At 45.7% G+C, this 12,601-nt stretch overlaps 1 protein-coding gene and 1 pseudogene across 11 annotated transcripts in view; one reads left to right on the forward strand and one right to left on the reverse strand.

Annotated features, from left to right (window-relative positions):
• Nucleotides 1-12,601, reverse strand: part of LOC105469473 (organic anion transporter 7) — a 169,165-nt gene that overhangs the window by 32,532 nt on the left and 124,032 nt on the right. The gene's annotated exons all lie outside the window — the stretch shown is intronic.
• LOC139355387 (securin-like) lies at nucleotides 177-1,886 on the forward strand (annotated as a pseudogene).

Here is a 12,601-nt window from a genome sequence, read left to right on the forward strand (position 1 = left end):
AATGTCCCAAATTCTACTCTTTTCATCTTTCAGGGGTATGTCATCGGTTGAATTGCGGCCCCAAAAAAAGATATAGTGAAGTCCTCAGAACGTGACCATGTTTGGAAATAGGGCTGTTACAGACGTGATTCGTCAGGATAAGGTCCTACTGGAGCAGAGTGGGCCCCTAACCCAATATGACTGGTGTCCATGCAAGAAGACACAGACACACAAGGAGAACACCATGTGGAGATGGAACACTGCAGAGATGCATCCACAAGCCAAGGAATGCTTGGGGCTACCAGAAGCAAAGAGAGAGGCATGGAACAGATGCTCCCCCAGAACCCTTAGAAGGAACCCACCCTGCTCTGATCTATATTGATAAGGAGAATGGAGAACCAGGTATCCATGCAGCTCCTAAAGATAGGCTGAAGCTGGGATCTGGACCTTCAATCAAAGGCTTAAAAGGGAGATCTCAAGTTTCAACACCATGTGTTGGCAAAATGTCCGGTGCTTTACCAGCCTTACCTAAAGCTACCAGAAAGTCTTTTGGAACTGTCGACAGGGCTACAGAAACGCGAGTAAAGACCAACAGACTCCTCAAACTAAAACACCGAAATTTCTCTGCCAAAAAGATGACCAGGGAGACTGTTAAAGCAAAAAGCTCTGTTCCTGCCTCAGATAATGTTATCCAGAAATAGAAAAATTCTTTCACTTCAGTCTTCTAGATTTTGAGAGTTTTAACCAACCTGAAGAGCACCAGATTACAGGCCTCCCCTTGAGTGGAATGCCTCTTATGATCCTTGATAAGGAGAGAGAGCTTGAAAAGCTGTTTCAGCTGGGCCTGCCTCCACCTGTGAAGATGCCCTCTCCATCATGGGAGCCCAATCTGTTGTAGTCTCCTTCAACCCTTCTGTTGACCCTGGATGTGGAATTGCCACCTGTTTGCTATGACATAAATATATATATATATATACATATTTTTTTTTTTAGATGGAGTTTTGCTCTTGTTGCCCAGGCTGGAGTGCCATGGCACAATCTCAGCTCACCGCAACCTCCACCTCCCAGGTTCAAGCAACTCTCCTGCCTCAGCCTCCCAAGTAGCTGGGATTACAAGCATGCACCACCACGCCTGGCTAATTTCGTATTTTGAGTAGAGACAGAGTTTCTCCATGTAGAGGCTGATCTCAAACTCCTGACCTCAGGTGATCTGCTCACCTTGGCCTCCCAAAGTGCTGGGACCACAGGTGTGAGCCACCACGCCCGGCCATGCTATGACATAAATATTTAAATTTCTTGATGCTTTAGGGTTTATGTGTGTTTCTATTAATAAAGCATTCTTTTTCAACAAGAAAAAAAAACTCACCCTGCTAACACCTTAATTTTGCACTTCCAGCCTCCAGAACTGTGAGACAATAAATTTCTGGGTTTTTTTCATTCACACAGTTTGGCAGACCATGTTACAGCAGCCCTAAGAAACGAATATAAAGTAACTGAGTGGAGAAGCTGAGCACTGACGCACGGTGGCAGGTCACTCATAAAATCTGCTCTCCTGTCAGGAACCTGGGCATATCTAGGATGTGAAACTGGGGAGATCTAGGGTTCAATGCTAGCATACTCTTGGGTTTACTCTAGAAATGTTATTAACTTCTCTAGGCCCTTCTTCTAGAAAAACAAAGGGAGAAGGGGATCAAGCCATCTAACTCAAAATCCTACTGAGACATTTATGTCAGTTCCATTGATGATTTGGGAACATACACATTAGTTTTAAGGTGTTTAAGGTTTTTTAAACTAATTTATATGGGTCCTTTTGGTTTTTTGTGTTTTTGGTTTTTGGGGTTTTGTTTTTTGTTTGTGTGTGTGTGTGTGATTTTTTTGTTGTTGTTGTTTTGTTTTGTTTTTTGTTTTATTTTGTTTTTGAGACAGTGTCTCATTCTGTTGCCCAGGCTGGAGGGCAGAGGTGTGATCACAGTTCACTGCCACCTCTGCCTCCCAGGTTCAAGCAATTCTCCTACCTCAGCCTCCCGAGTAGCTGGAACCACAAACGTGCACCACCATGCCTGGCCAATTTTTTGTATTTCTTGTGATAGAGACAGGGTTTCACTATGATGCCCAGGCTCATCTCAAACTCCTGAGCTAAAGCGATCCACCTGCCTTGGCCTCCTAAAGTGCTGGAATTACAGGCATGAGCCACCACACCTGAGCTATTTTTTTATTTTTAATTTTTGTGGGTATACAGTAGGTGTATATATTTATGGGATACACGAGATGTTTTCCTACAGACATGGAAAGTGAAATAATCACATCATGGAGAATGGGGTCTCCATCCCTTCAAGCATTTATCCTTTGTGTTACGAACTATCCAATTACATTGTTTTAGTTATTTTTAAACATACAATCAAGTTATTATTGGCTATAGTCACTCTATTGTGCTGAAAATAGTAGGTCTTATTCATTCTTTCTAATTTTTTTGTGCCCATTAACCATCCCCATTGTATTAATTGTTTTCACATGACTGATAAAGACATACCCAAGACTGGTCAATCTACAAAAGAAAGAGGTTTAATGGACTTACAGTTCCATGTGGCTAGGGAGGCCTCACAATCATGGCAGAAGGCAAGAGGCACTTCTTACATGGCGGCGACAAGAGACAGAATGAGAGCCAAGAAAAACGGGTCTCCCCTTATCAAACTGTCAGATCTCATGAGACTTACTGTCTACCAACAGAACAGTATGGGAGAAACTGCCCCCGTGATTCAATTATCTCTTACCAGGTCCCTCCCACAACACATGGAAATTATGAGAGTACAATTCAAGATGAGATTTGGGTGGAGACACAGTGAAACCATAACACCCATCTCCCCCACAGCCCCCCAATGTTTGGGTTTATTATCATAAATTAGGAAATAAATCTATGATTAACCTTAAAGGTAATTCAATTCATTTTATGTCTTACGTATATTAGACTTTGGGGGCTGTGGTAGGCAGCTTCTAAGGTGCCCCAATGATCCCCACCTCCTGGTATTGGAACCCTTATGTAATCCCTCCCTCTTAAGTGTGGATTGCATTTACTGCCTTGCTTCTAACAAATAGAAAACAGCAGGGGCGGGGCGCAGTGGCTCAAGCCTGTAATCCCAGCACTTTGGGAGGCTGAGACGGGTGGATCACGAGGTCAGGAGATCAAGACCATCCTGGCTAACACGGTGAAACCCCGTCTCTACTAAAAAATACAAAAAACTAGGCGAGGTGGTGGGCGCCTGTAGTCCCAGCTACTCAGGAGGCTGAGGCAGGAGAATGGCGTAAACCCGGGAGGCGGAGCTTGCAGTGAGCTGAGATCTGGCCACTGCACTCCAGCCTGGGCGACAGAGCGAGACTCCGTCTCAAAAAAAAAAAAAAAAGGAAAAAGAAAACAGCAAAAGTGACGAGCTCCCAAGATTCCATTATAAAAGGACTGTGGCTTGCATCTTGAGAGTCAGAGTGGCTCTTTCTCACGGCTCACTCCAGAGGAAGCCAGCTGCCATGCTGTGAGGTAGCCATGCAGAGAGGCTCACACAGTAGGGGACTGAAACCTGGCAATGACCACATGGAGTTGGATCATCTGCCCCAAAAAAGCCTTTAGATAAAACCCTGGGTCTAGCCACCAGCTTGACGGCCACCTCATGAACGACCCTGGGCCAGAGACCTCCAGCTAAGCCAGGTTCAGAATCCTGACACACAGAAACTGTGAGCTAGTACAAAGGTGCTGTTTTAAATCACTAAGCCAGGGTTGGTGGAGGGAGTCATTTGCCACACAGTAATAATGAATAGAGAGATGTCCTATGGGAATCTGAGTTTTTGCAGCAGGGTCTGAAATGGGTATTCTGAAGACTGGAGCTTGGATTTTCCTCTAATGGCATGCAAATTAAGAGAACAGACTGAAGTCAGGGTCAATTTCAGCACAAGGGATGAAACACACACTTTGGGTCTGTGTGCTTCATGACAAACCTCCACCCCCAGGCTCTCCCGGTGCCTGCTTCCTCCCATATCCACACTCTTTTTTTTTTCTAGGGGTACAAATGCAGGTTCGTTATATAGTAAAATTGTGTCATGAGGGTGTGTTGTACAGATTATTTCATCACCCAGGTACTAACCCTACTGCCCAATAGCTATTTTTTTCTGCTCCTCTCACTCCTACCATCCTCCACCCTCCAACAGACCCCACTGTGTGCTGTTCGCCTTTATGTGTCCATGTGTTCTCATCATTTAGCTCCCACTTATAAATGAGAACATGCATATTCGGCTTTCTGTTCCTGTGTTACTTTGCTAAAGATAATGGCCTGCAGCTCCATCCATGTTCCTACAAAGGACATGCTCTCATTCTTCTTTTATGGCTGCACAATATTCCATGGTGTATATGTACCACGTTTTCTTTACCCAGTCCATCACTAACGAGCATTTACATTGATTCCATGTCTTTGCTATTGTGAACAGTGCTGCAATGAACACACATGTGCATGTGTCTTTATGGTAGAATAATTTCTGTTCCTCTGGGTATTTGCCCAGTGATGGGATTGCTGGGTCAAATGAGAAAACAATCCTCATCCACATTCTTTCTCTCTTTCCACCTTTACAAAATTGATGGAGGTCAATCTAGCTTTCCAAATCCACTTGTAGTGGACTGAAAGGCAGTTCCCAAAAAGATATGTCTTCATCCTAAACTCCAACACCTGGGAATATAACTGTAAATGATAAAAGATGTGATTAAGTTAAGGGTTTTGAAATATATGAAACAATCCTCAACATCACTAATGATCAGAGAACTGCAAATCAAAACCACAAAGCGATACCACCTTACTCCTGCAAGAATGGTCATAATCAAAAAATAATAGATGTTGGTGTGGATGCAGTGAACAGGGAACACTTCTACACTGCTGGTGGGAATGCAAACTAGTACAGCCGCTATGGAAAACAGTGTGGAGATTCCTTAAAGAACTAAAAGTAGAACTACCATTTGATCCAGCAATCCCACTACCGGGTACCCAGAGGAAAAGGAGTCATTACACAAAAAAGATACCTACACACCCATGTTTATAGCAGCACATTTCACAATTGCAAAAATGTGGAACCGGCCTAAAGACCCATCAATCAACGAATGGATAAAGAAACTGTGGTATATATATACAATGGAATACTACTCAGCCATAAAAAGGAATGAATTAATGGCATTCACAGCAACCGGGATGGAACTGGAGACTATTATTCTAAGTGAAGTAACTCAGGAATGGAAAACCAAAATCATATGTTCTCACTCATAAGTGGGAGCTAAACTATGCGAATGCAAAGGTGTAAGAATGACACAATGGACTTTGGGGACTCAGGGGGAAAAGCTGGGAAGGAGGTGAGGGATAAAAGACCATAGAGTTCACTATACACTGCTCGGGTAATGAGTGCACCAAATTCTCCCAAATTACCACTAAAGAACTTATTCATGTAATGAAATACCACCTGTTCCCCAAAAACCTATGGAAATAAAAATTTTTTAAATCAATTTTTTTAAAAAAAGGGTTTTGAAGGGAGGAGCTCATCCTGGTTACCTGAGAGGGCTCTAAGTTCAGTGAAAAATGTTCTATGATCATGAGGCCGGGGGAGATTCCACCCACAGCAGAGTAGACAGTGTGACCACAGAGGCAGAGATTGGAGAGTGCAGAGAGTGCATCCAGAGGTCAAGGAAGACCCAGAGCCACCAGAAGCTAGGAGAAAAACAGAACTGATTCTGCCTGAGAAAGCTTCCAAAAGAAGTGCAGCCCTGCCGACCTCCACCCCCATCCCAGCCCGTTGTAACCCTAACCCTAATCCTAACCCTAACCCTGACACTAACCCTATCCCTTCATCAGGGACCAAGCAGGGCTCAGGAAAGTCCACTGGACTATACCTTGGTGTTCAGGAATGTCACATGATCGCTTCTGTTTTTTTCCCAGCCTCAAGGGCAGATCTACACAAGGCCATGGGAATCCACCTCTCATATCAGTGTGGCCTGAATGTGAGACATGGAGTCAAAGGACATCATTTTGGAGCTTTAAGATTTGACTTCCCCACTGGATTTTGGACTTGCATGGAGGCTGTAGCCCCTTTCTTTTGGCCAGTTCCTCCCATTTGAAATGGGTGTATCTACCCAATTCCTGTACCCCCACTGTATCTAGGAAGTAACTAACTTGCTTTTGATTTTACAGGCTCATAGGCAGAAGGGACTAGGCTTGTCTCAGATGGCACTTTGGACTATGGACTTTTGAGTTAATGTTGGAATGAGTTAAGACTTTGGGGGACTGTTGGGAAGGGATGATTGGTTTTGAAATGTGAGGACATGAAATTTGGGAGGGGCCAGGGGTGGAATGATATGGTTTTGCTGTGTCCCCACCCAAATCTTGAATTGTAGCTCCCATAACTCCCACGTGTCATGGGAGAGACCCAGTAGGGGATAATTGAATCACGGGGGTAGACATTTCCCATGATAGTGATTTCATGATAGTGAATAAGTCTCACAAGGTCTGATGGTTTTATAAAGAGGAGTTCCCCTGCACACACTCTCTCCTGCCTGCTACCATGTAAGACGTGACTTTGTTTCTCCTTCATCTTCCACCATGATTGTGAGGCCTCCCCAGCCATGTAGAACTACAAGTCCACTAAACCTGCTTTCCTTTATAAATTACCCAGTCTTGGGTATCTGTATTATCAGCATGAGAACAGACTAATACACTGTCTCCTCAATGGGACCTCACCCAAGAAGGCTACCTGCGGGCAGAAGGTGACCCCAGCAGAAAGAGACTTTGTTGGTAGTACTGGGCAGAGTGTGAGAGATCAGCTGGGCATCACTCACATCCACAATGGTGTGGGGGCCGGGTGTGGTGGCTCACGTCTGTAATCCCAGCACTTTGGGAGGCCGAGGTGGGCAGATCACCTGAGGTCAGGAATTCAAGACCAGTGTGGCCAACATGGTAAAACCCCATCTCTACTAAAATACAAAAATTAGCCGCACGTGGTGGTGCACACCTGTAATCCCACCTTCTAGAAAGGCCTAGGCAGGAGAATTGCTTGAACCCAGAGGTTGCAGTGAGCCAAAACTGCACCACTGCACTCCAGCCTGGGTGACAGAGTGAGATTCCATCTCAAATAAATAAGTAAATAATATAAAAATAATAATAATAATAAAACAATAGTGTGGGCAGAGTTCCCGGAGGGGGACACCCAGCAGTACACCCCACATGGATGACAAGAGCACAGTTGAGGAGCCCTCTCCTTTTCCTTTCCTCCCTCCTCCCTTCCCAGACCCTGAAGGAGCTGAAGCAGCTGCTAGCATGGGGAGAGGAGGTAAATCCAAGAGAGTAAGGACATTGGCCATACACCCACTGCCCATCCCCGCAACCTTCCCTACTGCAGAAAGCCAGGCCTGGGTCAGCTTGAATAGGAGAAGCTTTATATTCGATGGGAGATAAATATTTTTATTTAGATAGGACTGGGTTTATTTTCTTAACTTGACAAAAGCAGTTTCCTTTTTGCCCAACATTTTATAAGAATTTTCAAGCATACAGAAAAGTTGAAAGAATAGTATAATAAATACCTATATATTCACCACCTAGATTCAAAAATTATTAACATTGTGTGTATGTGTGTATACATGGTCTTGCTAAACCACTTGAAAGCAAGCTTCAGACATCATGACTCTTCATTCTTAAATCCTTCAATGTACAACTTCTAAAAGAATCAGACTTTTAATGTCTAAAATTGAAATTACTCTAATACCTGAAAAAAATGGGTAAACTATACTTAGCTGAAACATTTTCAAGGAGGGGTGCTGTGGTTTGAATGTCCCCTTCAAAACTCATGTTGAAATTGAATTGCTATTGTGATGGTATTAATAGCTGGGGGCCCGGCGCAGTGGCTCACACCTGTAATCCCAACACTTTGGGAGGCCAAGGCAGGTGGATCACCTGAGGTCAGGAATTCAAGACCAGCCTCACCAACATGGTGAAACCCCATCTCTACTAAAAATACAACAATGAGCTGAGTCTGGTGGCATGCACCTGTAATCCCAGCTACTTGAGAGGCTGAGGCAGGAGAATCGCTTGAACCCGGGAGGTGGAGGTTACAGTGAGCCAAGATCATGCCACTGCACTCCAGCCTGGGAGACAAGAGTGAAATTCCATCTGAAACAGGTGGGAACTTTAAGATATGATTAGGTCATGAGGGCTTTGCCCTCATCAGTGGGTTAATGCTGTTATCAGAGGAGTGGGTTAGTTATCCTGGAAGTGGGCTCCTGGTAAAAGGATAAGTTCAACCCCCAGTTCTCTCTGTGTCTCACACTCTCTCACCCTCTCTCACCATGTGATGCCTGCCACCATGTTATGATGCAGCACTAAGGCCATCACTAGATGTGGTGCCATGCTCTTGGACTTCCCACCCTCCAGAACCATGAGCCAAATGAATCTCTTTTTTTATTTTTTTAAATGACCCAGTCTGTGGTATTCTGTTATAGGCAACAGAAAATGGACTAAGACAATGTGGGGAAAGAGAAGCAACAGAACAAGTGCAAGGATGGAGGCAGAAGAAAAATAAAAACTATATCCTACTTTACACTCTACAAAATCCAGCCCATAAAATGACCCAGTTTCACAGAGGTAAGACAATTTCAGATCATGACAGGTGCTATGAAGAAAATCAAACAAGATAGAGGTGATAAGAGTCAGGCTAGAAGGTAAGACAACATTGGAGTGGCTGGTAAGAAATGAAATCCCCAGAAATAGAAGGTGACATTTGAGATGAGACCTTGATGACAAGGACAACCTGACAATATAAGACAATCAGGAAAACAGCATTCAAGTCAGGGTAACCAATGAGGCCAAAAGCCTGGAGGCAAAAGGAGCATGGAGTAATATTTTGGTGAGGGAGAGGTGGCAGAAAGCACTGAGGGAGGAGAGGTGATCACAGACCAGATCCTGTTGGTCAAGAAGAGGAGTGTGGGGAGAATTTTAAGCACGAGCGTGACTGATTTGACCTAGGTTTCTAGATGTTATGGCTGCTTAGTAGAAAAAGACTTGTTGGGGAGGGCCAAAGTGAAGCCAGGAGACCATCAAGGAGGCAGTTTTCAATCCTCCAGGTGAGACAGTAAGGTGGCTTGGACCAGGGTGGTGGCAGTGGGGTAAGCATTATTGCTCTCCCTACTTTACAGATGAGGAAAGAGAGGCCCAGAGAAGTTAAGTGACTTAATAAACCTCATGCAGCCGTTATGTGGCAAGATAGTTAAAATGGTAAATTTTGTGTTACGTACATTTTACTACTTTTTATTGTAATGAAATATATATAACACAAAATTTACCATTTTAAGCATTTTTAAGGGTACAATAAGTGGCATTAAGTATATTCACGATGTTGCGTGACCACGATTATTATCCATTTCCAGAACTTTTTCATCATCTCAAATAGAAACTCAGTACCCATTAAACGATAACTCACCTTCTGTTATTGTTTAAGGTAACTTCTGTTCTACTTTCTATCTCTGAATTTACCTGTTCTATGTACCTCCTATAAATGGAATCATAAAATATTTGTCCTTCTGTGCCAACTTATTTTCTCTTAATGTTTTTGGGACTCATTCAGGTGTCATCGTTTTCTTCCATTTTAAGACTGAATAATATTCCACTGTATGTTATATCACACTGTGTTTATCCATTCATCTCTTGATGGAGAGCGGGGACTTTTACCAAGATGTCTGATTCCAACGCTGTTCTGGTTGGCCCTGTTGAGCCCAGTGCAGTACCCCCTGTAGCCACCAGAGGGAGCAGAGGACACACCAGGCGGGCACACTGCAGGCACCGGGCGGTTTCCGGGAAGAAGAGGAACGGATCCAGCTTTTGCACACAAAATCTTACACGCAGAAACCATGCAAATAGAGGCAAGCTGGCCGCCAGGAAAGCACCCAGACTATAGAATCGGCCACAAGTGGAGAAAAGGAGAAGGGAGTGTTAGGGCTGGAAGGAGCTGCCCCTGTGATCCTGGTCCAACCCCTAAAATGGAAACAGACGCCTCTGGCCACCCACAGTTTCCCTGCCAGCTGTCCTCAGCGTGAACAACCTCCGTGCTGAAGAGCTCAGGAGGGAGGCGGAGGGGGGCTGGGTCCAGTAAGGCTCGGGTTCCCATTCCTGCCCTTCTCCAGCAGCGGCATGACCTCCAACCTGTGGCTTGCACCTTTTACGGATGAGGAAACTGGGACTTGGAGCTGTTGATTGTCCAGAGCAAGTGGAAGAGGCAAGATCCGAATGCCGCCACGTGCCTTGTGATTCTCTTCTCCAAGCTCAGTGCCCTGGTTTCTTCAGCCGTATCTCATGATATGTGGTCTTTAGGGCTCTTCCCTACCTCATCTGTTTGGCCAGCCTCCCTACAGGCGAAACGTACAAGGGTCTGTGGCTCTTGAGGCTGATCTGACCACTGTGGCCTCCCTCCTCTGAGCACCCAGCCTCTAATAATGCTACCCAAGTTTGCCGTGGCTGGTTTTGGCAGCCACCTCATGTTGACTGAATTTCTGTCAGTTTCAATCCCTCGGCTTTTCTCACATGTGCTGTTGCTAAGCCATTTCTCCCCCACTGCATCCTTGTGCAGCTGGGTCTTTGGATCCGAGTCCAGGAACTGACATTTATCCCTGTCAAATTCATCTTGTTCATTCATCTGACAAACATTTGTTCAGTGCCCACGCCATACCAGGCACCAGGAATACAGGAACGAAAGACAAGGCTCCTGGCCTAAGGAGCTCACATTGGTGTTCATCTCAGCAGTAGCCACCAGTGAGTGAGGGACTACTGTGTGCCAGGCATACAGCCTCTGCTGGGTGCTGTATTTAGGCTATCTTCTTAACCCTTACAGCACTGCAGTGTCGGTGGCACTGTCCCCATTTTGCGATGGGAAAACCAAGGCTCAAAAACTTTGAGACTTGTCTGAAATGACATTGCCAGAAGGAAGCAGGCCCAGTATTCAGCCTTCCAATTGCTTTGGATCTTGATTCTGTCCTCCTACTTAAGACACCTTGTATCCCAGCTTTGGGTTCTCTGCAAACCTGATAAACTTCTCTGAATTTCATCAACAGCACCGAGGAAGCTAAGATGAGATCAGAGCTCTGGGGTGGGCCACCCGTGCCCCCCTGCCCAAGATAAACAGTCATCTATGATTCTGAACCCTGTGGGTTCAGCAGATACAAATGCACCCAACAGTGAACTCCCGCCCTCACCCCCAGCCCCAGGTTCCCTCCCCTGACAAGCAGCTATGTATATGGTTGCTGTCATCTTTATCATCAAACTGGTCCCTGCTGCCGAGTCCTCTACGTGTAGGAGCTCAGCTGTGACTGGCCCTTGACTTCATCATGATAAAGTTTCATTTGCCAATCCCCTCCCCAGGAGGGACACTCCAAGTCCAAGGACAAGGTTGGCGAGAGGCCGCTGAGGGGATTTCACAGGCTCTGAGTATCTTCCTTGTATCTGTGACTTCTCTCCCACGCTGTCTGCTCCTGGAGGCTCAGCCCAACTTTATCATTAAGCTCTTCTGCCACGCTGAGGGAGACCAACTGCAGAGCAGGCCTGTGCAAGCGCCATGGGCAGGAAATAAGGCAGGCAGAATACGTGCGCTGCTTGGTGGGGGTAGGTATAAAATGGGCTCCAAGCTCCGAGGCAGGACCCAGGGGACACCATACTTCATGACAGAGTTTGGGGTTACCACCTCACAGGACAACGTGCCCTCCCCTCCTCACACCCGTACAAGCTTGCAACAGTTATCCTTCCACCCATTTTTGCAGGCGAGAAAACTGAGGCCCAGCAAGTGTGGTCTGGGGCAGAGCACTACCTCTGCTAAGAATGTTTCCTGAAAACAGATCTGGGATTTCCAGGGCCCCAAAGGACAGCAAAAAGCAGGGCCCTGCCACGGACACACCAGTGGAGGTAAAAGGACTACAGATGATGGAGGTGACTCCGGAGTTTTAAAGACCCTTAGGACATTGTTGAAAACCTCTAGTCTAGCTTTTTGTGCCTGAAGAGCATCTGGGGAATATAAATTCTTCAACTCCTGCCAAGGGTTCAGAGAGTGGCAAACACATCCTTCAGGAAGGCCATGCCTTTGTGACCTTAGAGTTCGGTGGGGAGAGGGCAGATAATAAGCAAGCGTGTCATTTCAGAGTCATGAGTGCTATAAAGAGTGTACGGCAGTATAGAGAACGCTGCTCTAGCTAGCACGGTCCAGGAAAGCCTCTCGGAGGAGGTGTGATTTGAGGAGCCAAGAAAGACCCAGCCTTGGAAACAACGAGCAAAGAGATGCTGAGTGAGAACGAGGCTCTCCACCCAAAGCATGGATGGCATAGCAGGGAGAGGACCTCATAGCTCAGATAGGAGATCCCAGTGGGGAAGTGGTGGGAAGGTGTCCCAGGGAACCTGACACCTGGCCCCTCCATTCTTCCTTCATTCTCCAAAGCAATGCTCTGTGTCTTCTCCATTTCCTCCCATCTTCAGAATCCATTTCTGCACAAGGCTTAGCCCAGAGCAGTTGCTGGATAAATGTTTGCTGAGTGAATAAACTCCTGAAGACAAGCAAGGAGGAACTGTGAGGACGAATC

Source organism: Macaca nemestrina, chromosome 12 (assembly GCF_043159975.1).
Source record: "Macaca nemestrina isolate mMacNem1 chromosome 12, mMacNem.hap1, whole genome shotgun sequence".
NCBI lineage: Eukaryota > Metazoa > Chordata > Mammalia > Primates > Cercopithecidae > Macaca > Macaca nemestrina.